At 31.3% G+C, this 23,489-nt stretch overlaps 1 long non-coding RNA gene across 1 annotated transcript; it reads right to left on the bottom strand.

The window, feature by feature from the left end:
* Nucleotides 1–512: 512 nt before the first annotated feature.
* LOC114389114 lies at nucleotides 513–2,362 on the bottom strand. Its single transcript, XR_003661700.1, has 3 exons — nucleotides 2,246–2,362; nucleotides 1,470–1,666; nucleotides 513–706 (listed from the first exon to the last, which is right to left on the bottom strand). It is a non-coding gene; the product is annotated as an uncharacterized LOC114389114 (long non-coding RNA).
* Between the last annotated feature and the right edge of the window lie 21,127 nt (nucleotides 2,363–23,489).

Raw genomic sequence — 23,489 nt, 5'->3', positions numbered from 1 at the left:
AGAAAATCAAATAAATTATATTTAATAGTTAGTTATGCCAAAAGTTAAGATTACATTAATAACTTTATTGTTTATATTCGATTGGATTTCATGTTACGTCCAAAACATGAAATAGGTTTTACATCTGAATTAAGACATGAAATAGGTTTTACATCTGAATTAAGTTGTTGCTTCAGGTGCAAGCTTATTTCTGTGATTTTATTACCAATTGCAAACGTGACAGACAATTATCTTTGCCTTTTGTGGCTTCTAGCTTATTTCATTTTGAATTGTCAAAGGTTTGATAAGTAGTTGACTTGTCGATTTAGGTTTACAGACAATTGTCAAAGATTTTATTACCAATTGCAAACGTGACAGACAATTATCTTTGCCTTTTGTGGCTTCTAGCTTATTTCATTTTGAATTGTCAAAGGTTTGATAAGTAGTTGACTTGTCGATTTAGGTTTACGACAATGTTATTCGTAATATAAACTTTTATAAAAGTTAAGACATGTGAATCTGAAATTTAAAACTTACTTATAAATAACCATATAGATTTATTTATTAATCGAAATCAATATCTATCCATTTCATTGTACATACAATATCTTATTTGTAAACACCAGAGTCTAAACAAGTTGGAAATAAATATTGAATATTTAACTAATAGTAGAATTTGTTGTTGTAAATTTTCTTCCCACATAATAAGTTCCACTTGTGAATAAACCTGAAATAAATAAATAAATTGAATGATGAATAGGAGTAATATGTATTATTAGTTTATATATATATATATATATATAAAAGGAAATATAAGATTGGTACGATGATAAAGAAAAAAGGAGAGAGGAAGAGATGGATAGTGAGTTCAAATTTTCATTAACAAAAATGAACAAACTAGTAACATTTGTCTGTTATATATATATATATATATATATATATATATATATATATAAAATTAATTTTGGGTAAGTGTAATGTAAAATTATATAATTTAATTATTCCTTATCTAAAGGAATTTTTGTTTTTTTTTTAATTTCCACAATTTTAAATTTTAATAGTTAAAGAGATATAAATAAAGAAAAATTGTTTAGTAGTTTATATTATGTATTTAATGTGAATATAAGGTGCGTATTGGTTTTCATGTGTAAAAAATCTTATACTCACACAAGTAACAAAAAGTTTGGAGAAAACCTATTCAGCACTAAGCATATCTGATTTCATGCTCGATAGTTTATATTATGTATTTCCTCCCTTCCAAATTAAGATCACTACTATGCATGAAACCACTAGATCAGCTTAGTGATAAGAAGTCTAGATAATTTTCATCAAGTTTAAGTTCAAATCTAGTATGTATCTGTTATTTATACACACAAAGAATTCACTAGCTTGCTTGGTCAATTTTTTATATTTGAAAATAAAAATTTAGGAAAATTAATATAACTGCAAAGGAACAGGTGCTATACAAAGAAAATATGGTAAAAGCTTACCTGTTTATTTTTTACCCTATTGGCTTCTCTTAGAACCATTTTTGTGTCGAGAATCTTGTCGATTGCCCAAAAAATCTCCTATGGTATCATTCGATTTCACTTTATCATTAGTAATTTGTGAACCCTGTTTTCCAGAAGGACTTGCCTTGTTGCCCAACTGATTGCTAACACTTTCGTGCTCTTTCTTAGGATCATTCCTAGAGCAGGTGCCATAGTTTGAGAAAAGAAAAATTAGAGGATCGAAATAATTAAGATTATGTAATAATGTATAAATTAATATAATAATTTTAATATAGTTTTTTATAAGTGATTTTAAGAGTTTATTGATTTTTAATTAATTTCCTTCTATGATATTAAAATATTTTTCTAATTTATTTTATTAATAACAGTTAGTTGTTGTTTTTTTTTTTTTACTTTCATACTCATCTATTATTGAAAAAAATTGAAAAATTTATCTATAATTTTTCATTGAATTTTCAAAAAAATTAGAGAAATAATTATCTTTTTACTAATATTGCAGCACAATTTGAAGAAATTCTTGTAAAAGAATTTGACAAAAATTACAAAACTCATAAAAAATGAATGGAAAATCTACAAGAAAAAGAAAAATCCACATGTTCAGTCATATTATATAATTTTTCTTATCAAATAGGATATAAAATTCATGGAAAAAATGATTTTGAAGATTGCAAGAAAACAAAATATTTAATTTAAATGATAAAGATAGAAAGCAACTCTTATCATACAGGCTTTTGTATATATTTGATCAGACTTACTTGGACGCATATTTTTGAGATGGTGGACTCATATTGAACAATATAAACACAAATGCAATACTAGGATTGTTTTTGTGTGCTTCCATGACCTACATCTATTGCATTTATATATCTGGGGCTGGGGATACATGATGGTTCTTGCACACAGGAACGCGCTATGTAACTTACAGTAAATTAAGCCTCTCATGCAGAACTAGAGTTCCTAATTACAGGTAACAGAGTAGTTGAAGTTTGAAATTTTGAATTCCTGAGGTAAAGCTGCTAATCTTTTCCATCTCTTGATTAAATGTGTAGCAAATTTCATGGTAAATTAAAAGAAAAAAGAACACACGTATGCTCTGTATATTGTTTAAAAAACAGAGCACGAACGAGTCTTGATACGCTATCTCAGTTTTCTCATATTATAATTTTTTTTTTCTATTCTAAAATCCATATTGTGCTTCTCCCTTATTGCATGCGAAGTAGCCTCTTTCATTTCTTTGTTTATTTGACAATTTTGTACATGAAAAATAGATACCTTTATGCAAAGCATAAATTTAATTTTCTTTCGAAAATCAGATATATCATTTGATTTTCAATTAAATTAATGTATATTATAATGACTTTAATCGTTACGGGTCGGCTCGCACTGTTTTACATATTTTCGACTGATTTGCAGGGAAATGAAACGGTATTTGATTTGTTTGAAGGAATAGTCAGAAATTATTAACGTATGAGTTCTCTTATGCTTCGTACACAAGAAAACCAGATTAAATTGTTGCTTTATTTCCCAAAAATGGACACTGCAAGTGCAAGACCGCGTCTCCCCTCAATGGAGGCTGGTAATATAAAATTATACAAAGTAGTCCAGCAATCTATTTGAATTAAATATATTTTTTGTGATAACACATTTTAGTTTTATTACCTAAATTATGTTATTATTTTTTTTAGCTTAAATGATTTATTTAATTTTTTATCTTATTTTTTGTTTGTGTTTGGTTTTTTATCTTTTAAAAATTTTAGTTTTATGTTTTTTCTTTTTTTTTTAGTTTAGTCCTTTCTTAAAATTTTTATTTGATCATTTATCTTTTTTATTTTTCAGTTTGATCATTATTTTTTTAGTTTAATTTTTTAATCTATTTAAGATTGATATTGTTAATCTTTTAAAAATAATTTTTTATTCATTTTTCTCTCATTCTCCTTCACTTCATTTTTAACAAAAAAAAGTTTATTCTTAAATGATTAAAGATCTCAGTTAAGTGAACCAAGAGATTAAAGTAAACAAAAAAAGATAAATAATGAAAATATTTTTTTAAAAAAATAAAGAAATAAACTAAACCAAAAAAATAATATAAATGATCAAATAGATCATTTGGTCTTTTTTATTTTTTTTCTTATTTTGGTACTTGACATTTGAAATGTTTGATTTTGGTATTTGTTGTTGGTCAGAGTATGTTAAGTGATGGTATAACACATGAAGTGTCATGTCATCATTGTCACATTGGTCTCCATGATTTTTCATGTCAATTTTTTTAGGTTTAGATATATTTTTAGTCCTTGCAATTTAGAGAATTTTTGTTTTTCATCCTTGCAAAATTAATTTTTTGTTTTTAGTCATTGTAAATTATTTTTGCTTTGTTTTTTGTCCTTAAATCACTTTAGATAGCGCTTTGAACAGTGAAAAAAGTGTTATACAAAAGGCAAAAAAAAATTGCATGGACTTAAAACAAAAAAATAATTTTGCAAGGATGAAAAGCAAAAAATGTTAAATTGCAAGGATTAAAAAGATAACTAAGCTTTTTTTTAATTATAATAAATTTTTAATGAAAGGTCTAAAAAAACCCTTTTTTGTCCTTGACCAACTCTTCATCCCTAAACCTCCACCCCTTTCTTCCATTTTCCCTTCTCCTTCACCAAACACCTATTGTCGCTGGCCTTCACTACTCTCTCTTCTCTCTTTGATGCCGCCAGATCTAGGGAGGCTAATGTAGAGACAAAGAAGGTGGAGAATCTCAACCAATTGAAGTAATTTGAGTTGATTTTTAATTTTTTGTATGTAGATCTAAGTAGATTGTCTATAGATTTGAGTTCAAAGTTCATAGATCTAGGCTTGTGATTGTGTTCACAATGAAGGAGCAATGGTGTGGCAACGACGGGGTGAAGGAACGTAGGCGTTGATGGTTGAGCACGATAGTAGTTCTCATGCATTGGATGTTGGCTGAGGAAGAAAGGGGTATTTTTAGATCTTTCATTAACAATTTATCAAAATTTTAAAAAAGTAAATGACATGGAAATTATGGGAACCAATATGGCACTAATTTTTTTGTGTCTTAATTCTAGTTTTAATTAGGTATAATGACACTATCAATTGTTGTTATTGTCTTAATTCTAGTTTTAATTAGATATAATGACACCATCAGTTGTTTTTATTGGTGATCATTTCATCTTCTCACTTTTGTAACCAACTTGATGTCATTCCTGTTTATGGGCTGTGCATTTTCTAATAAGAGGAGAAGACAACAGACCTTGAATTGAGTTTTTAATCACCTTCTAAAGTGTGAGAGTGAATCTCCTTAGTTACTTGAGTGATTCAAGAAACTAGTTTATCAAGGAACACCACATTGTGTGTGACACCAATTCCGGAGGAGTGATTCTTCCAACCACATTCTTCATTCTCCTTCTTCATCATTCTAAACCATCATTCTCCATCCAAACACATTTAGACTTTGAACCAAATCCCTTCCATTCAGCCCTCCTAAACTCACCACTTTCTCTCTCCTTATCCAGTCCATTTTCTGAATTTTCATACAAGTACAAAAAAAAAAGCTTTGAAGATCCATCCTCAACCCTTATGCAATGGGTTTACATCATTTTCATTATCAGAGCTCCGGTTCAAGGGTTTTTCAAGACTGCTTGGGCTGAAATTTCTTGGTAACATCCTTCTAATTTCTTCTTTGCCATTTTATATTACCTTGTTCATGCTATTTTTATTGAGGCTGAACCATTGCAAAAATTAGGCCTTTAATTTCTTGTTAAAAAAAGGCAGAAACTTATTTTTTTTAAAAATTATTTAGGCTAAATCGTTCATGCTATAATAGCTTTCAAAAATTCTTGAAGGTAATATAATTGATTGTTAGAAATTTTGAATTACCAAATTCTGAAGTTTAATTCCTTCAAAAAAATCTCATTGTGCAGTTGCTGGAATTTTCGTCCTTGTTCTAAGCCTTTGTTAGCCTAACCCTAAGCTTTTTCCTTGTCACAAATTGGTGGTTGAACTTTGTGTAAACTTTCTCTTGAATTGCTTTAGAACTCAAGGAGAATTCTAGAGTGGAAAAAGGCAAGAGTGCACAAAATTAAAAAAAAAAGCATATTTAAGAGATACACTTGAGTGTGGTGAGTTTCTATTTTTTTATAACTATTATTATTATTATTTTTAGTTTGAATATGTCAGGGGGTGGTGAACATCAATTGGATGGGGCACAAAGATTCTTGTTGGATGCTCTCAATGCTCAAATGCAAAGACTATTGAGAGAGAACAACGAGGAGTTGTATGAAAGAATTGAGCGATTAGAGAATCACGAACGTCATGAGGAAGAAAGGAGAGGAGGAAATGGTGGTGGTAACCGAATTGAAGGAGTCAAGCTCAATATTCCTTCCTTTAAAGGCAAAAGTGATTCGGAGGCATATATGGAGTGGGAGCTCAAGATAGAGCATATCTTCTCAAGTAACACCTATGAGGAGGCCCAAAAAGTGAAGCTAGCAGTCACGGAATTCTCAGATTATGCTCTTGTGTGGTGGAACAAATTGCAAAGGGAGAGAGCTAGAAATGAGGAGCCTTTGATGGAAACTTGGGTTGAGATGAAAAGGAACATGAGGAAGCGGTATGTGCCGACAAGCTATACTAGGGACTTAAAATTCAAAACTTCAAAAGTTATCCCAAGGTAGCAAAGACGTTGAGGAATACTATAAAGAAATGGAGGTGTTCATGATTCAAGCCAAGATGGAAGAGGATGAAGAGGTAATTATGGCTAGATTTCTTAGTGGTTTAAATAATGATATCCGTGATGTTGTTGAGCTGCATGAATTTGTTGAAATGGAGGATTTGCTTCACAAAACAATCCAAGTAGAGCAACAATTGAAGAGGAAAGGTGTGGCCAAAAGGAGTTCCACTAATTATGGCTCTTCTAGTCGAAAGGACAAGAGTAAAGGGGTCGGTACCTCTAATGAAACACCACTAGTTGGAACAACAATTGATGGAGGTCGTGAATAGGACTTTGGGTACCTTGCTAAGGACCGTGTTGAAAAAGAATCTTAAAAATTGGAAAGTTTGCTTACCTCACATTGAATTTGCTTATAATAGGGTTGTGCATAGCACCACTAGTTGTTCTCCTTTCGAGGTTGTTTATGGTTTCAATCCACTAACTCCTCTTGATTTGTTGTCAGTGCCTAATATTTCAGTTTTTAAGCATAAGGAAGGACAAGCCAAAGTGGACTATGTGAAAAAGCTCCATGAAAGAATCAAGGCCCAAATTGAAAAAAGGAATGAGAGCTATGCTAGACAAGCAAACAAGGGACGCAAAAAGGTTGTTTTCCAACCCAGAGATTGGGTTTGGGTTCACATGAGAAAGAAGAGGTTTCCAAAGCAAAGGAAATCCAAACTTCAACCAAGAGGGAATGGTCCATTTCAAGTACTTGTCAGGCGTCGATGGTTAAGCACGACAGTAGTTGTCAGTAGGGGTGGGAATAGGCCAGATCGGCCTACAGGGGCCTACGACCTGACCTACATAAAGCCTGGCCTGAACTGGCCTATTTAATTAAAAGGTTAGGCTCAGGTTTTTTTCAAAGCCTATTAAATTAAATAGACCAGACTTAGGCTTATTAAAATCTTTATAAGCCTGATAGGCCGGCTTATATATATGTATATATACTTATATTATTTTTAGGGTACCAATTTATACTTATATTATTTTTTGGGTACAATTAATTATTTTTTTGAAACTAACAGACTTTGATTACACATTACTGCTCCATAACTTCGATTCCTATAATCAAGTAAGACTTTAATTACAATTTAGGTGTGAGTCATGTGTCCCTTTATATTCCTCATTTTATTGGCTTTCCTATTCCTGTTAACATTTCCTTTTTCTTTAACTTTCCTATTACGTTCCTACTCCAGAGGAATATTAAAGATTTAATGTGAAGAAGGCTTTTAAAAAGGCTATCAGACCAGGCTAGGCTTTTAAAAAGGTCAGGCCGAGGCAAAATAAAAGTCTTTGATAGGCTATAGGTCAGGATCAAGCCTCAAAAATTCATCGTATGCTAGGCTCAGGCCTTTTTAAAGCCTGGTCTGGCCTGGCCTGGCCTATTCCCACCCCTAGTTGTCAAGCATTGGATGCTGGCTGAGGAAGAAAGGGGTATTTTTAGATCTTTCACTAACAATTTATCAAAATTAAAAAAAAAAGTAAATGACATGAAAATTATGGGAACCAATATGACACTAATGACGTAACACTTTGTTTGTGATATCATCACTAACAGACCCTGACTAATGGTAAGTACCAAAAGCAAACATTTTCAAATGTCAGATACTAAAATAAAAAATATAATTTAGCTAATAAATTCAAAATATAGGCTATATTACTAGTATGAAAAATATATTTAAGCCAAATATATTTGTAGTCTCTAAAATATAGTGGTATATTATTATTGGTTCCTAAAGAATTTTTGTTTGACTTTTGGTCCTTGTAATATTTTTTTATTATTTTTTTTAGTCTTTTTAATATACTTATTTTTATTTTAGTTTTATAATATGTTGTTGATTTTGAATTAGTTTTTTATTTGATAGGAGTAAATGCAAATGTATTATAGGAACTAAAAGGAAAAAGATAGATATATTAGAAGAACTTAAATAAAATAACAAAAATAAAAACAAAAAAATAAATTTTATAGAGACAAGAAGGGTCTCTACATAGTGAGGACACGATGGGAGAAGAGGATACAGAGGAAGATGAAGACGAGAATAATTATGAAGGGATTTGGGTAGAAGAACGAAAGTTGGGAGAACATGATTGTCCAACCTTTGTACTCACAAAAAGGGAGCAAGAGAGGCTTCACTAACCATGGAGATCTGTAGTGGTGGTGAATTTGTTGGGAAGGAAAATTGGTTTTAAGGCTTTAGATAGTACACTGAAACAGATGTGGCTTAGAAAGACATTATCCATGTTATTGACATAGGTAATGACTTCTTCCTAGTTTATTTTTCCCACCCAGAGGATAAGGAAAAGGCTTAGAAAGAAGGACCATGGTTAATATATGATCACTATCTAATTGTGCGAGATTGGAGCCCTAATTTTCACTCCTCTACTGAAGCAATCGAGAAAGTGGCGGTTTAGGTTAGGTTTTCTAGTTTACCTATTAAGTACTACGATTGGAAGGTGCTTCATGCCATTGGAGACCGGATAGGAAGAACAGTGAGAGTTGACAAAAACACTATGAACCAAGAGAGGGGAAAATATGCAAGACTATGTGTGGAAGTGAACTTGACTAAACCTCTTCTATCTCTCTTTGAACTAAACTAGAGATACTATAAAATAGAATATGAAGGGCTACATTTTTTATGTTTGACTTCTGGTAGGTTTGGGCATTATGTTGAGGGATGCTCAGACAAGGACAAAGCAAACACATAGCAAGGCTCTAGTGGAGCTAAAGGGAAAAAGATAGGGTAATGAAGGGTAAGCACATGGTAGGGCAGAGGGGCCTTGGACTGTTGTCAAGAAACCTTAGAGACAGAGGAAATGAAAAGAAAAACAAACATGCAACGGCGGAGGAAATTCGTTTGAAGGGGAAAAAGGTTGTCCCAGTGTGGTATCAGGACTAGATATAATATGTTGTATAATGAGGAGAACATTGATGTTGTAATGGAAAATGAGAGGAGAAAAGATGTAGGGCCTTCATTGAAAAAAAAAAACAAGCATGTTAGTAATCCTCGGCCAAAGGTTCCAACTCCTAGCAAGCATTTTTATGAGGGGAATAATAAAGGGAATAAAGTAGGAAAGGGAGAGTCAAAGAATTGTGGTTGAGGGAACAAGAGTGGTCAAGGTGGAAAAAAATAGAAAAAAGGCATCAAGGAGGGAGTTAACGTTCCAAAAAGGGGAGACAAAAGTGAAGCCATGCATATTGGTTTGGGTTCCTCTCAAGACATTCTCAAAGTGGAATCTGTTGTTAAGGAGGGGATGGTTGTGGAACCTATGTTTGGGAATAATCGGTCTCTTCACCATAATACTGAAGGGGACTATTTTCATTCAACCAGACCACCTGATCAAAATGGTCAGGACCATATAATGGATGTTCAACTGTAACACCTTTTGAGCAAAGGCTTGAGTGATGGAAGTATGGAACCTAGTAGCCGTGGCTCTTTGGAGATGGAAGTGGTTATGGAGACTCCTCCTTGAGGGAGGGGTTGGAGATTGCCAATCTTAATTTTGTTGTTGTTATGATGATGGCAGACAATAGTTCTAATATCTTTATTTAGAACTGTAGAGGTGCCGCCAATAAAGCTTTCTTTAGGTTCTGTAAGCAATATGTGGATGTGAATAAGCTTGATATTTTGGCTATTTTAGAAATTAGAAGAGATCCTACGAAGTTGCAATAGACTTTTAATCTATCGGGCTTTGATGGATTTGACTTTATGGAGGGTCAAAGATTTTCGGGAGGTATCATTATTGCTTGGAAAAAGAATAATGTTAACCTTGGAAGTTGCTCAAACGCATTTTCAATTCTTGCATGTTAAGATTATCTTGCAAGGAGGTGGTATTTTGAGGTTTACTCCTCTCTACACTAGTCCTAATGAGGGAAACATTCTCTAATATGGAGTGCGCTTCTTGATATAGCTACTTCCATGAATGATAGTTGGATGATTGGAGGTGACTTCAATGATATAGTGTGTAATGCTAAGAAGAAAGGAGGAGCATTAGTGTTTCTTAGGAAATGTCAGATATTTAGAGACAGAATCAACAGAGCCAAGCTTATTGACCTAAACTCTGTAGGGCCTGCTTACACTTGGAGAGGACCAAAGTTCAATGGTCTTCAAAGAGTGTTTGAGTGGTCGGAAAGAGCTTTGAGCAATGATTCGTGGAGATTGATGTTTTTGGATGTTGTGGACAGTTTTTGCCAGACTTGAATTCTCAAATCATCACCTTATTCTAATAGCACTGCATGGTCCTCAAAGGGACGTTTATCTTAGACCTTTCAAGTTTGAATGTGCCAGGACCACTCACCATTCGCTTGAAGATGTGGTAAGCTCGTCCTGACATAATAATGCTCATTTTGTTCCTAACATTATTATTATGTAGAGGTCCTTAACTCAATGGCAGCATGATGTCTTTGGGGAAATTAAGGTTAAAAAGAGAATGTTGATGACTCGTATTGCTAGCATTCAAAAGTGAAAGTACAACAGCTACTCAAATCCTTTCCTGGATAATTTGGAGTGGAAACTGCAATGAGAGTTGGAGTTAATTCTCCCAAGAAGAGTTAAGTTGGTTCCGACGTTCCTAATCTAAATGGCTCCTTGATGGTGATAGGAATACTCGTTACTACTATCACCGCAGGAGGAAAAATAGAATCCACATGCTTAGAAACCATGTTGGAATTTTGGTTAAGGATGAGCAAGAAGTTAAAGTGAAGGTGAACTCTTTTTATCAACAATTATTTGTTGATGATGATACTTAAGACCACTGGCTAGACACACATTATAACTTACCTACTTTGAGTGTTGAAGATTATAATTTGCTAGCATTTACTCTATAAGATGATGATTAAGGTTGCCTTGTTTGATATGAACCCTTGGAAAGTGCTCGGTCCCAATGGGTTTCCTGCTGAATTTTATTAAAGTTATTGGGATGTCATTGGTCCTGATTTATGTAGATAAGTAAAAAACTGGTGGCTCAATCCTCAAGATATTAAATGCATTAATGGGACTAATATTTGTCTTATCCCCGAGGTTGACAAGGCAGAATTTGTCAACCATTTTCGTCCCATTTCACTTTGTAATGTTATTTACAAAGTGTTAACTAAGACGGTGCTCAACATGCTCAAACCCATCATTCCAACTAGCAGCATTCATGAGAATATTGTTATTGCTCAAGAACTTCTTTATAATTAGAGAAATTTAATGGGCAAAATGGGTTATTTTGCGATCAAGGTGGATTTATCGAAAGCATACAGTTGAATGAAGTAGAGCTACATGAATCATGTTCTTGTGGAGGTGGGTCTTCCTCAGAATCTCATCTCACTCCTTATGAGTTGCATTACTACGGTGGAAACCAATGTCAAGTTGAATGGTAAGAGTTCTTCTATGTTTGCTCCACATAGAGGTTTGAGGCAAGGTAACCCGCTTTCTCCATATCCGTTTGTCATGGGTATGGACAAACTTTCACTCCTTATCTCTAAAGCGGTGGATGATGGTCTTTGGAAGTCATTTCATATGGGAAGGCATAACCCTTTAATCTCTCACTTGATGTTTGTAGATGATTTTTACACTACTAAAAAAATGAGTTTTAACATCGCCCTATTAACATCGGTTACTTAAAAACCGATGTCGTTGAACACTTACAACATCAGTTTTCAAATAACCGATGTTAAAATTGAATTTAGTGTGATTTTAACATCGGTTATTTCAAAATGGATGTTGTGAGTGTTCAACGACATCGGTTTTTAAATAACCGATGTTAAAATAATTCAGTTTTAACATCGGTTATTTGAAAACCGATGTCGTTGAACACTTACAACATCAGTTTTCAAATAACCGATGTTAATATAAACTTTTTTTTAATTATTTATATATTTTAAAAAAATCATATATTGCGTTATTAATTATATTTTAATTAAAAAATATAATAATTAATAAACAATAATAAATTCAAAAGGTTAGCATTTAAAAATTAAACTAAATTTTTAAAATGAATTTCGTAATTTTAATTTTATTATTTCATGATTATCATTTAAATATAACACACATTTATATAAATTATTTGATATTAGTTAATTTGAAAATTAAAAAAAATTGTTTTTAATAATAGAGTTTAACTTTTATAGAATTTTTATAGAATGTTGGTAAAAACAATTATATCGCAAAAAAATTAAAATTTATTATTACTATATTTTTATTTAATTATTATAAAAATAAAAAACTAGTTTTTTTCTTCTTAAAAAGGTAAATGGAGAATATTCTTTCAAAATTCTATGAAATCCTACTATATTTATATTATCATATTATCTTTAAATTTAAAGTAAATTAAAATATTTATATATATTAATTTTTATTGAAAATATATATTACAGTGATTTAATTTAAATAATTATAGTTATCTCATATATTTGTAGGATTTAAAAAAAATGATATTTTCATTATTTTTAAATAAATTTTTCAGAACAAAAATAAAAATATTTTCTTGAGACACGAAAATTATGTTTTAAGTCTTTAAATTTAGAGTTAATTATAATCCACATGTAATTTATTTTTATTATTATTTTTAACCTCACTTGTTAATTATGTGAATTTTTTGTTAATAAATTTAATAAAAAAATTATTTAGGAAAGAAGAAACAAAGAAAAAGAATTATATTTAAATAGTGATGAATTTTTTTTGTCAAAAGTTATTTTAATACTCATTTAGGAAAGAAGAAACAAAGAAAAAGCATTTCGGATTAATTATTTTCAGTTTCTATTTTTTTAAAATTCTAATTTTAATATTTGAACAAATATTTGGCTTGTCAAAGTCTTCAAACTTTTCTTTATCATGATTGTCACGTGTTGATGCAACAATTGTTAGCCGTGGCCATACGAGACATTTTGCCTAACAAAGTCAGGTTAGCCATAACTTGCCTGTGCTTTTTCTTCAATGCCATATGTAGCAAAGTCCTTGATTCGGTCAAGTTTGATGACCTGGAAAACGAGGCTGCAATTATACTGTGTCAGTTGGAGATGTATTTTCCTCCTGCTTTCTTTGACATCATGGTCCACTTAATTGTTCACCTGGTCAAAGAAATCAAATGTTGTGGTCCTGTTTATCTGCGCTGGATGTACCCGATTGAGCGCTACATGAAGATCTTAAAAGGGTATACCAAGAATCTACATCGTCTAGAAGCATCTATTGTTGAAAGGTACATCGCAGAAGAAGCCGTTGAATTTTGTTCAGAGTACATTGAAAAGGCTAAACCTGTTGGCCTTCCTGAGTCTCGCCATGACGACAGAGTGGACGGTAAGGGTTCAAGAGGACTGCATGTTATCACTCTAAGTGTAGAAGATTTGTTACAAGCTCACTTGTATGTGTTGAACAACAGTAATGAAGTTTTGTCATACATAGTTCAGCATGAAGGTTTAGTTAAACAAAGTAATCCAAAAATGTCAAAGAACTGGGTCTTGAAAAATCATAACAAGACTTTCTCTGATTAGTTTAAAGATACAATCTTGGCTGACGAAAATGCTTCTGAAACATTAAGAAAGCTAGCTCATGGGCCTAAAAGAAATGTTATAACTTGGCAAGGATACGACATAAACAAGTATTCCTTTTACACAAAAGCACAAGACGACAAAAGTACAATGCAAAACAGCAGGGTCACCCTAAGGGATGAATCTCAACACTTTGCAACTGTACATGATGACAATCCTTTTGTAGCTTCAATCCCTTACTTTGACTTCATTGATGAAATATGGGAGCTTAACTATGTCAAATTTACTGTTTGTGTTTTCAAATGTAAGTGGGTTGACAACAACACCGGTGTGCGGACTGATGATGTAGGATTTACGTTGGTAGACCTAAAGAAACTAGCTTACCAGAATGACCCTTTCATCATGGCAGAACAAGCTAAGCAAGTATTTTATGTGCAAGACCCTTGTGATGAAAGGTGGTCTGTGGTTCTACACGGGAAAACAATTGGTGTTAATGTAGAAGATGATGATTCATACATGGACACTTATGTTAGTCCTTTGTCTACACAAATGACTTCTAACAGCGTCGGAGAAGAAGAAGTTGATGACATTCATGCTAATCGTAATGATCATGATGAAGGAGAATTAATTAACATCGTCTAACGTAATTTTCTAATATAATATTTCATTTCGGTACATTCATTTACATAACTCATACAGTGTTTTTTGATAATATTAACTAACTCAACTTTTTCTCTTTAAAGGACCATAGCTACTCCACCTGCCTTGCCTCCTCCTTCTCTTCCTCCTCCTCCTGCAGATGCATCAGCATCTCCATCTACGTTGAAGCGGACACGCAAGCGACACGGCTACGATCATTGACCACTAGAAAGTTTGTGGAACAATGAAGTAAATAAATTATAAAATTCAAAAAGTTTTGTACTTGTTATTAGAAAGTTAAAAATATATTTATGTTATACTTTTGTCTTTTGTGACATAACATTAAAAAAGATAAATTTGACTTTTCTAATTCTTTTATTTTATTTCATTTTTATTTAAATAAATAAAATGATGGAAATGAAATATAAAAATATATACATAAACATTATAGTATATTTTATTTTGGGGTAGCCAATTAAGTAATTGGGAGGATAAAATAAAAATATACAAATATTTTAAAATTTTTTTTTTGGTAGCCAAGGCTACCCCCCATAGCACAAAGAGAAACCACCCCTGCACTTAGCTCTTGTTTTGATTGTTTTGATGTTATATCATGTAATAATATGTTGAAGTGTCATAAGACATATGGTTTCACTTGGTTGATTTCAAAACACATTATGTTAAGAGTTTGAAAACTAAAGTAAACTCTTTTACTTTGTTAGTTATAATGTAGTGATGATGATACATACTAAGATCGAGATTAAAGTTGCTACTTATGTGAGAATATAGCATATATGTGTATTATTTTCAAACACGGATATAAGCGGAAGTACTATAATATCCAGCTTAGACTATGCTTATTATTATCCTTAATTTTAACTTAAATTTCAATATTTTTTTTAAAAAGAACTTATTAATAATTAAAAGAATTATCACAATATTAATTATTTATGATAAATCTCAAATATGATTTATATATTCAAAATATTTATTTATTATGAATTTTAATTATTATATAATTTATATATTTAGAATTATATATTTATTATAAAGTTTAATTGTAACAAATAAACATTTATTTTGTGTAATGCCTATGTTAAAATATTAGTTGATTACAAGGCTATGTATACAGTGAACACATAAAAAATATGATTCACTAGTGGACCATAAATTTGTCAGCGTTGGATATAACGTAAAAATAATTACGGCTAAGATTTGACACCGATTACCTTTATTTGACACCAAATAAGATTTGATTAAATTTAATATATAAGATGCATTGTCTGATTTGACTTATTGTAAAAAAATTTAAGGGTCCAATCTGGGTGTTGTCAAAACTAATCGTCATTGTAAGTTGAGCTTTATCAGATAATTGCAGTACCCTTCTATTATTGATGAGTTGAACAAAATTCAAAATTGAATTAAGGATATAATTATAATCTGTAATGGAGGTTCTAATAGATTAGCTCCGGCACTCAGTATTACTCAAATTTAATTTTTATACTCATCAGTTATGTTTATCAATGAGATTATTGGATAGAATGCCAAGTTCTTCGACATTGTAGCTTATAGTATCTCAATTTTAACTGTTGTAAGAGGCATTTCCTCAAACAAGATACGAGCATCGAAATCGAACAAGCAATCACAGCAACTCATCAATATTAACCAACCACATCATATGAAATTTGGGATGTTAGGGTTTTCAACAAATTAATTGTTCAATTCAAAGGAACAATCCACGCCGCCGTTTCTAACAACCGCCGCCACCGCTGCTAACGACTGTTGCCGCCTTTCTACTTTTGCTACCACTAAAGTCGTCGACCCACATCGAAATCTAAATCCTAAAATCACGTTTACAAATACAAATATTTTATATTTTCGTTTTACCTTTTACTTTACGAAGGGGTATAGATCTGATTTTATATTTATAAATAATTTTTCATTTATCTGGATAAAAAAATTGACTTATTATTACCGGTATTTTAGATTCATCCACTCACGATGAACAAAATGGTTAAGAAAAAAAATTCACCATCCATGAATCACTTCAGGGATATCTCGATTTTTGTACAATAACGATGTAATTTTTTTTCATAAGTTATCAAAATGAATAGATTTTAAAAAAAATTAAGAAGATGAATAAATCATAATTCAAAACACCATTTCAATGTGAAAAAATTGTGTTTTAAAAGATGATTTTGTTTTTTTAATTATGGCAGCAGAAAAGCATCCACAAATCGCTTATTTAGTTGTCACAAAATGAATATTTATCTGTTTTTCCATATTGTGAGGTAATTTGTGATGATTTTTAACTTTCATAATTTTTTTCAAATAAAAAAAAAACTGAAACCCAATTTCTTCATGTTAAAATCTATCTATTTTTAATAATTTATGAATATAATTACATACAAAAACCAATATCTTCGTCAGCTTGATTACAAAGTAGAATATGTTAGAAAATTAAAGTGAAATGAAAGAAATAAATAAAAAGAAGATGCACAATTTTGAATAAAATAACAAAATAATAGTAGCGAAATAATTTGATTGACATCATATAAATCAACAATGCAATATATATCATACAATAAGCACAAAGAAAACAAATTAAGGGAAGAAATATATAGCTTGAGTTGAAGCATGCAAACCCTATCCTCAGAGAGAAAATGCCCCATTGCACTGGTAGGAAAATTTGATTGCGCTTCTCTCCCAAGATACGACAACCCGTTGGTTCCAATCGTGTGTAGCGAAAGGATCCCCAAACCTTCTGAACACCAATGCTCATGCTCTCAAAAAATAATTTTTTTATGGGAAAAGAAAGAGATAATATTTTGGGAGAAAAAAATCAGACGTTGCTCTGTATCTTTTAGAAAAAAGAGGAAAGAGATATATATAGGCACATATAGGGATGGAAATGAGCCGAACCGCTTGTCAAGGGCCTATGACTCGGCCTATTTAAGGCTCGGCTCAGCTTGACTTGTTTACTATAAAGGTCAAGTTCAAGCTTTTTAAAAATCTTTTTTAGATAAAAAGGCCAAAGCCAAACTATAAAAAAAGCTTGTTAAGCTTGACAAGCCGGTTTGTTTAAGTAATAATAATAATAATAATAATAATAATAATAATAATAATAATAATAATAACTATTATCTATACCATTTTTATGGCATTATGAATGACAGGATGAAGTGGTATAAAGTTCTTAGAGAGTTCACTTGCATGTGAAAAAATTTCAAAAAGAAAAAGACTAAGTTAAAAGGATAATGCAACCAGATTAATACTTCCAAAGAAAAAGAATGTTTTGTAAAGACATTTTCAGATAATTTAAATATTTTTATTTGGCTATATTAGTATAAATCATCTCTAATCCATATATATATATTTTTAATATTATGCTCTTTTTTTTTCATTTTCTTTTGATATACTTTGTGTTTAAATAACTTGAATTCGATCAATATGATTTTGTTTATCAATTATTTTTGGATTTGTACATTACTTATACGAAATTTTATAATTTTCTTTTTTTAGTTAGTATTTTACTAGGTTTTAAAATAATTAATTGGTTAAAGACGTCTTTAAGCAGACTTTTAAATAGGCTCGTAGGCCAAGCCAGGCTTTTATGCAAGCCGAGCCGAGCCTTTAAAAAAAACCTATGACAGGTAATGAGTCAAGCTCAAGCTTTGTGTATTCAACTCAAGCCGAGCTCAAGCCTAGTAAAGCTTGGCTTGGCTTCACTCATTTCCACCCCTAGGCACAGATCGCCTTGTGCAACAAACAAAATATGACCGTTCGAAATGTGATAGTTGGAGAAACCAACCTATAGTTGTCAAAACAAACGTAACAAACTAGTTGACTCATTAAAATAAAATCTTAATAAAATCTAAAATAAATATTTTATTTTATAAAATAGCATTAATATAAGTAATATATATTTATAAATTTTAAATTATAACACAAATATTTACCAACGATTAATATAAGTAATATATATTTATAAATTTTAAATTATAACACAAATATTTACCAACATTCCCCCACATAATTTAAAATTTTAAAATATATATATTAAAAAAAATGTATAGAAACGTAAGAGAAAGAGCACGTGATATTATATTTCGGTATAAGGAACCTTCCAGGTTTGAGCTTTATACCTAGTGTTTATGAACTTCCATCCGAGAAAAATGTAGTGATTTAATTGTCTTGAACTACATATTTTTTAATCGGACTTTAGTACGCAACCCCTACAATATTGACATTCAATAAGGTTCTAATCAGTGGTAGCACATTACACGGTCCTACGCTTGTATCTTGTTTCGTGAGTGTCACTTAGAGATTAACCCATATATCAGAGTGGCGCACTAGGTGAATCCTCAAAGAGTGGTTTGTGACCCCACCCCTACAATAATTGTCATCGGATTCATTAAGAGGTATTTTTTTTTACAAAAAAAAATACACATATATAAATACCTCAACCTTAATATTGTCACAATTTATAATACACCTCATCATAGGAATGAGAAACGGAACAGCTCCGCCTAATTTATTTTGGTGTACTTTAGTCAACAAACAATTTTGTTGTTACCCGCTGAACTCTATTCATGGGATCACCAATCACACGAAGACGGGTGTCCATTGTTGTAAATAAATAATGATTTTTAGTCCCATTCACCTCGACGACTCAAGTACTTGTTGATGCGTCAACCCTTTTGTAAGCGGGTCCGCAATATTGTTTTCTGACCTGACAAAGTCAAGAGAAATGACACCATGAGAAATTAAATTTCTGATAGATTTATGTCTCACTCTTAAGTGTCTTCTTTTTTCATTAAAATTTTTGTTAATGACTTTAGATATAGCAACTTGACTATCACAATGCATTGGAATTGGAGGTATAGGCTTATTCAACAATGGCAAATCACATAACAAATTTTTAAGAAACTCAACCTCACTAGTAGCAATATCTAAAGCAATAATTTCTACTTCCATAGTAGAACGTGAAATAATAGTTTGTTTAGCAGATTTTCATGATACTGCACCACCAGCTAAAGTAAAAACATAACCACTTGTAGATTTAGTTTCATCATAATCAAAAATACAATTTGCATCACTAAACCCCTCAATTACTGTAGAAAAACATGTATAATGGATGCCATAATTAATGGTTCCTTTTAAGTATCTAAAAACTCTTTCTAATGCAATCCAATGAGAATTATCAGGATTATTAGTATACCTTCCTAATCTACCAACTGCATATGTAATATTAGACCTAGAGAAGTTTGTCAAATGCAACAAAGAATCAATAATTTGAGAATATTTATGTGAAGAAATTCCTTTACTCAAAATTCTTCTTTAACTTGATGGATGAGTCATAAGGAGTAGAAACAGGTTTCACATCAAAATAATTAAATTTCTTCAATAGCCTTTCAACATAGTGTGATTGGGTTAAAATCATGCCATCATTTTTCTTTATAAGCTTAATACCCAAAATCACATCTACAGGACCAAGGTCCTTCATATCAAAATTTATAGACAAGAAAAACTTCACATCATTTATGAATTGCATATTACTACCAAATATCAATATGTCATCCACATACAAACATAAAATGACAAATCCACTATCATCAAATTGGTTCACATACACACATTTATCACTATCATTGATTTGAAAACCATACGAAAGAACAACTTGATCAAACTTTTCGTGCCATTGCTTTGGAGCTTGTTTCAAACCATATAAAGATTTAACAAGTTTGCAAACTTTCTTTTCCTTCCCCGGTTCTACAAAGCCTTCAGGTTGACTCATATAAATTTCTTCTTCTAATTCACCATTTAAAAAAGCAGTTTTTACATCCATTTGATGAATTTCTAAATTAAAAACACAAGCAAGTGCAATTAAAACCCTAATGATTGTAACTTCAGAAACAGAAGAATATGTATCAAAGAAATCTACACCTTCTATTTGTTTACACCCAATCACAACAAGTCTTGCCTTAAATTTTTCTATAGATCCATCAGTTCTTAATTTCTTTCGGAAAACCCACTTACAACCTATACTTTTACAACCAGGGGGAAGATCAGTAAGAAACCAAGTTTTATTAATTTTAAGAGAACTCATTTCATCATTAATAGCTTTTTTCCAAAAAGGTACATCAATAGACCTCATGGCCTCACCATAAGTTTTAGGATTATCTTCAAGCAGAAAAGAGCAAAATTCAGAACCAAAATCCTTAACTTTTTTAGATCTTTTACTCCTCCTAGGTTCAAACACAATGTCCTTATTAGTATTACTAGAAGATGACAAATTAGAACAAGAAGTGCCACATGTTGGATCAAGTGGCCTTGAAATAATTAAGAAGGGGGGGTTGAATTAATTATTAATGTGCCTTGACTAATTAAAATTTATCCTTCTTAATGTTACTAGATTCAATTAGGCTTTTACTACTAAGTTAAGAAAGTAAAGAACAATAACTTAACCAAAAGTAAAGCGGCAATTAAAAGTACATAGCGTAAAGTAAGAAGTGTAGGGAAGAAGAAGACAAACACAAGATTTATACTGGTTCGGCAACAACCCGTGCCTACATCCAGTCCCCAAGAAACCAACGGTTCTTGAGATTTCTTTCAACCTTGTAAAATCCTTTACAAGCCAAAGATCCACAAGGGATGTACCCTCCCTTGTTCTCTTTGAACAACCAAGTGGATGTACCCTCCACTTGAACTGATCCACCAGAGATGTACCCTCTCTTGTTCTCAGTACAACAACCCAAGTAGATGTACCATCTACTTGTGCCACAAAGGATGTACCCTCCAATGTGTTAAGACAAAGAATTCTCAGGCGGTTAGTCCTTTGAATCTTTGTAAGGGGAAACAAAAGATATCTCAGGCGGTTAGTCCTTTGAAATCTTTTGTTTAAGGGGAAGGAAAGAATCAAAAGAATTCTCAGGCGGTTAGTCCTTTGAATTCTCTTGGAAAGAGAGAAGGGAGACACAAAAGAATTTAGGCGGTTAGTCCTTCTATTCTTTTGGCAAAGGGATAAGTGAATGAAGAAGAAGAATAACACAAGTTTTTGAACAATGAATTTTTCTTGGAAGAGAAAGTATTGAACAAAAACTCTTAGAAAGAAGTTGAGAAATGAATCAGAAATTTTTGTAAAAAACTTGTTATAAAATTCATGCCATGGTCACATATTTTTAATCATTTGATGACTAAAGTTAAAGTTTGTGACTCTTGGCAATTTCTTTAAAACTAGTTACCTTTTAAAAATTGTGACTCTTTTGAAAACTAGTCACTTAAAAAGTTGTGACTTTTGAAAAAAATCTTCAGAAACAAGTCACTTTAAGAATTGTGACTTTTAGAAATTTATTTTTCGAAATCAGTCACTGGTAATCGATTACCATCAAGGTGTAACCGATTACACATCAACAAATGTGACTCTTCATGTTTAAATTTTGAAAATCAAAACGTTTAGAAACTCTGGTAATCGATTACACAAGTTAAAAATGATTTGAAAATGTTTTATCACTAGTTGTGACTCTTGAAATTTGAAATCTAACATTTTAAAACATTGGTAATCGATTACATGATTATGGTAATCGATTACAGCTTAGTAAATCAGTTTTGAAAATAATGCTGGCTACTGGTAATCGATTACTACCTTCTGGTAATCGATTACCAGAGAGTAAAACTCTTTGGTAAAAGATTTTGTGAAAAATTCTTGTGTTACTCAATGTTTTGAAAAACTTTTTTAGTATTTATCTTGATTGAGTCTTCTCTTGATTCTTGAATCTTAAGTCTTGAATCTTGATCTTGATTGTTCTTGAATCTTGATTGAATCTTGAGACTTGATTATTCTTGAATCTTGATTCTTTGAAACTTGATTCTTGAAGCTTTTTTACTCCTAATTCTTTGGAACTTGCTTAACTCTTGATTCTTTGACATCATCAAAATATTCTTGGAAGGCATTGCTTCCACAAAACAGATTTAGACAATTTATTTTTCAAAGGAAAATTATTTTCAAAGAAAGTGACATCTTTAGATTCAATAATAGTATCATTAGAAATTTCAGACACTTCTGAATTAACTACCAAAAATCTGTAAGTAGTACTATGCAGAGAATATCCAACAAAAACACAATCAACAGTTTTTGGTAAAATTTTCCTTTTCTTATTAATGGGAATGTTAACCTTTGCTAGACACCCCCACACTTTAAGATATTTCAGATTTGGTTCTCTTTTTCTCCATAGCTCATAAGAGGTTTTTTCAAAAATTTTATAAGGCACTATATTAAGAATATAACATGTAGAATACAAAGCTTCACCCCACATATTACTGGGTAAACCAGAACTTACAAGCTTAGCATTCACCATATCAAGCAAGGTACGATTCTTTCTTTCTGCAATACCATTAGATTGAGGAGCATACAAAGGTGTCACTTCATGAATAATACCATGCATTTCACAAAAATTACTCATGTCTAAAGATGTGTATTCTCCATCTCTATCGGAACGTAAAATTTTAATTTTTCTTTCTAATTGATTTTCTACTTCTGTTTTATATACTTTGAATTTATCAAACAATTCACTTTTGTGATTAACTAAATACACATAATAATATTTGGAGAAATCATCAATGAAAGTAATAAAATATCTCTTACCACCACGTGTTAACACACCATTACTATCACATACATCACTATGAACCAATTCAAGCAAGTTTGTTTCTCTTTCACTACATGTAGTAAAACTTTTTCTAGGTTGCTTTGCTTGAATACATGTTTCACATTTTTGTTTTAAATCAATGGAAGCCTTAGGAATAAGATTAGGAGACATTATTCTTTTGATAGAATTCAAATTCAGATGTCCTAGCCTAGCATGCCACATATTAGAACATTCAACATTTGCAACAAAAGAAGAAATATTGGATATTTTATTAATAGAATGAGACATAAGACTTAACTTAAACAAATCATCACAAATGTAGCCTTTACCAATTAAAACACCATGTCTCGTAATAACAACTCTATTGGATTCAAAAACAACCTTGTACCCTTGTTGGACTAACAAAGAAGTACTTATTAAATTTTTTCTAATATTAGAAATGTGATAAACTCCATCTAGAACAAGAAAATTCCTTGAAGATAGCTTTAGCTTCACTTGACCTTCTCCTAACACCTATGCCATACTCCCAT

This window comes from Glycine soja, chromosome 16 (assembly GCF_004193775.1).
Source record: "Glycine soja cultivar W05 chromosome 16, ASM419377v2, whole genome shotgun sequence".
Taxonomy (NCBI): domain Eukaryota; kingdom Viridiplantae; phylum Streptophyta; class Magnoliopsida; order Fabales; family Fabaceae; genus Glycine; species Glycine soja.
This window is presented reverse-complemented; position numbering and strand designations above follow the sequence as displayed.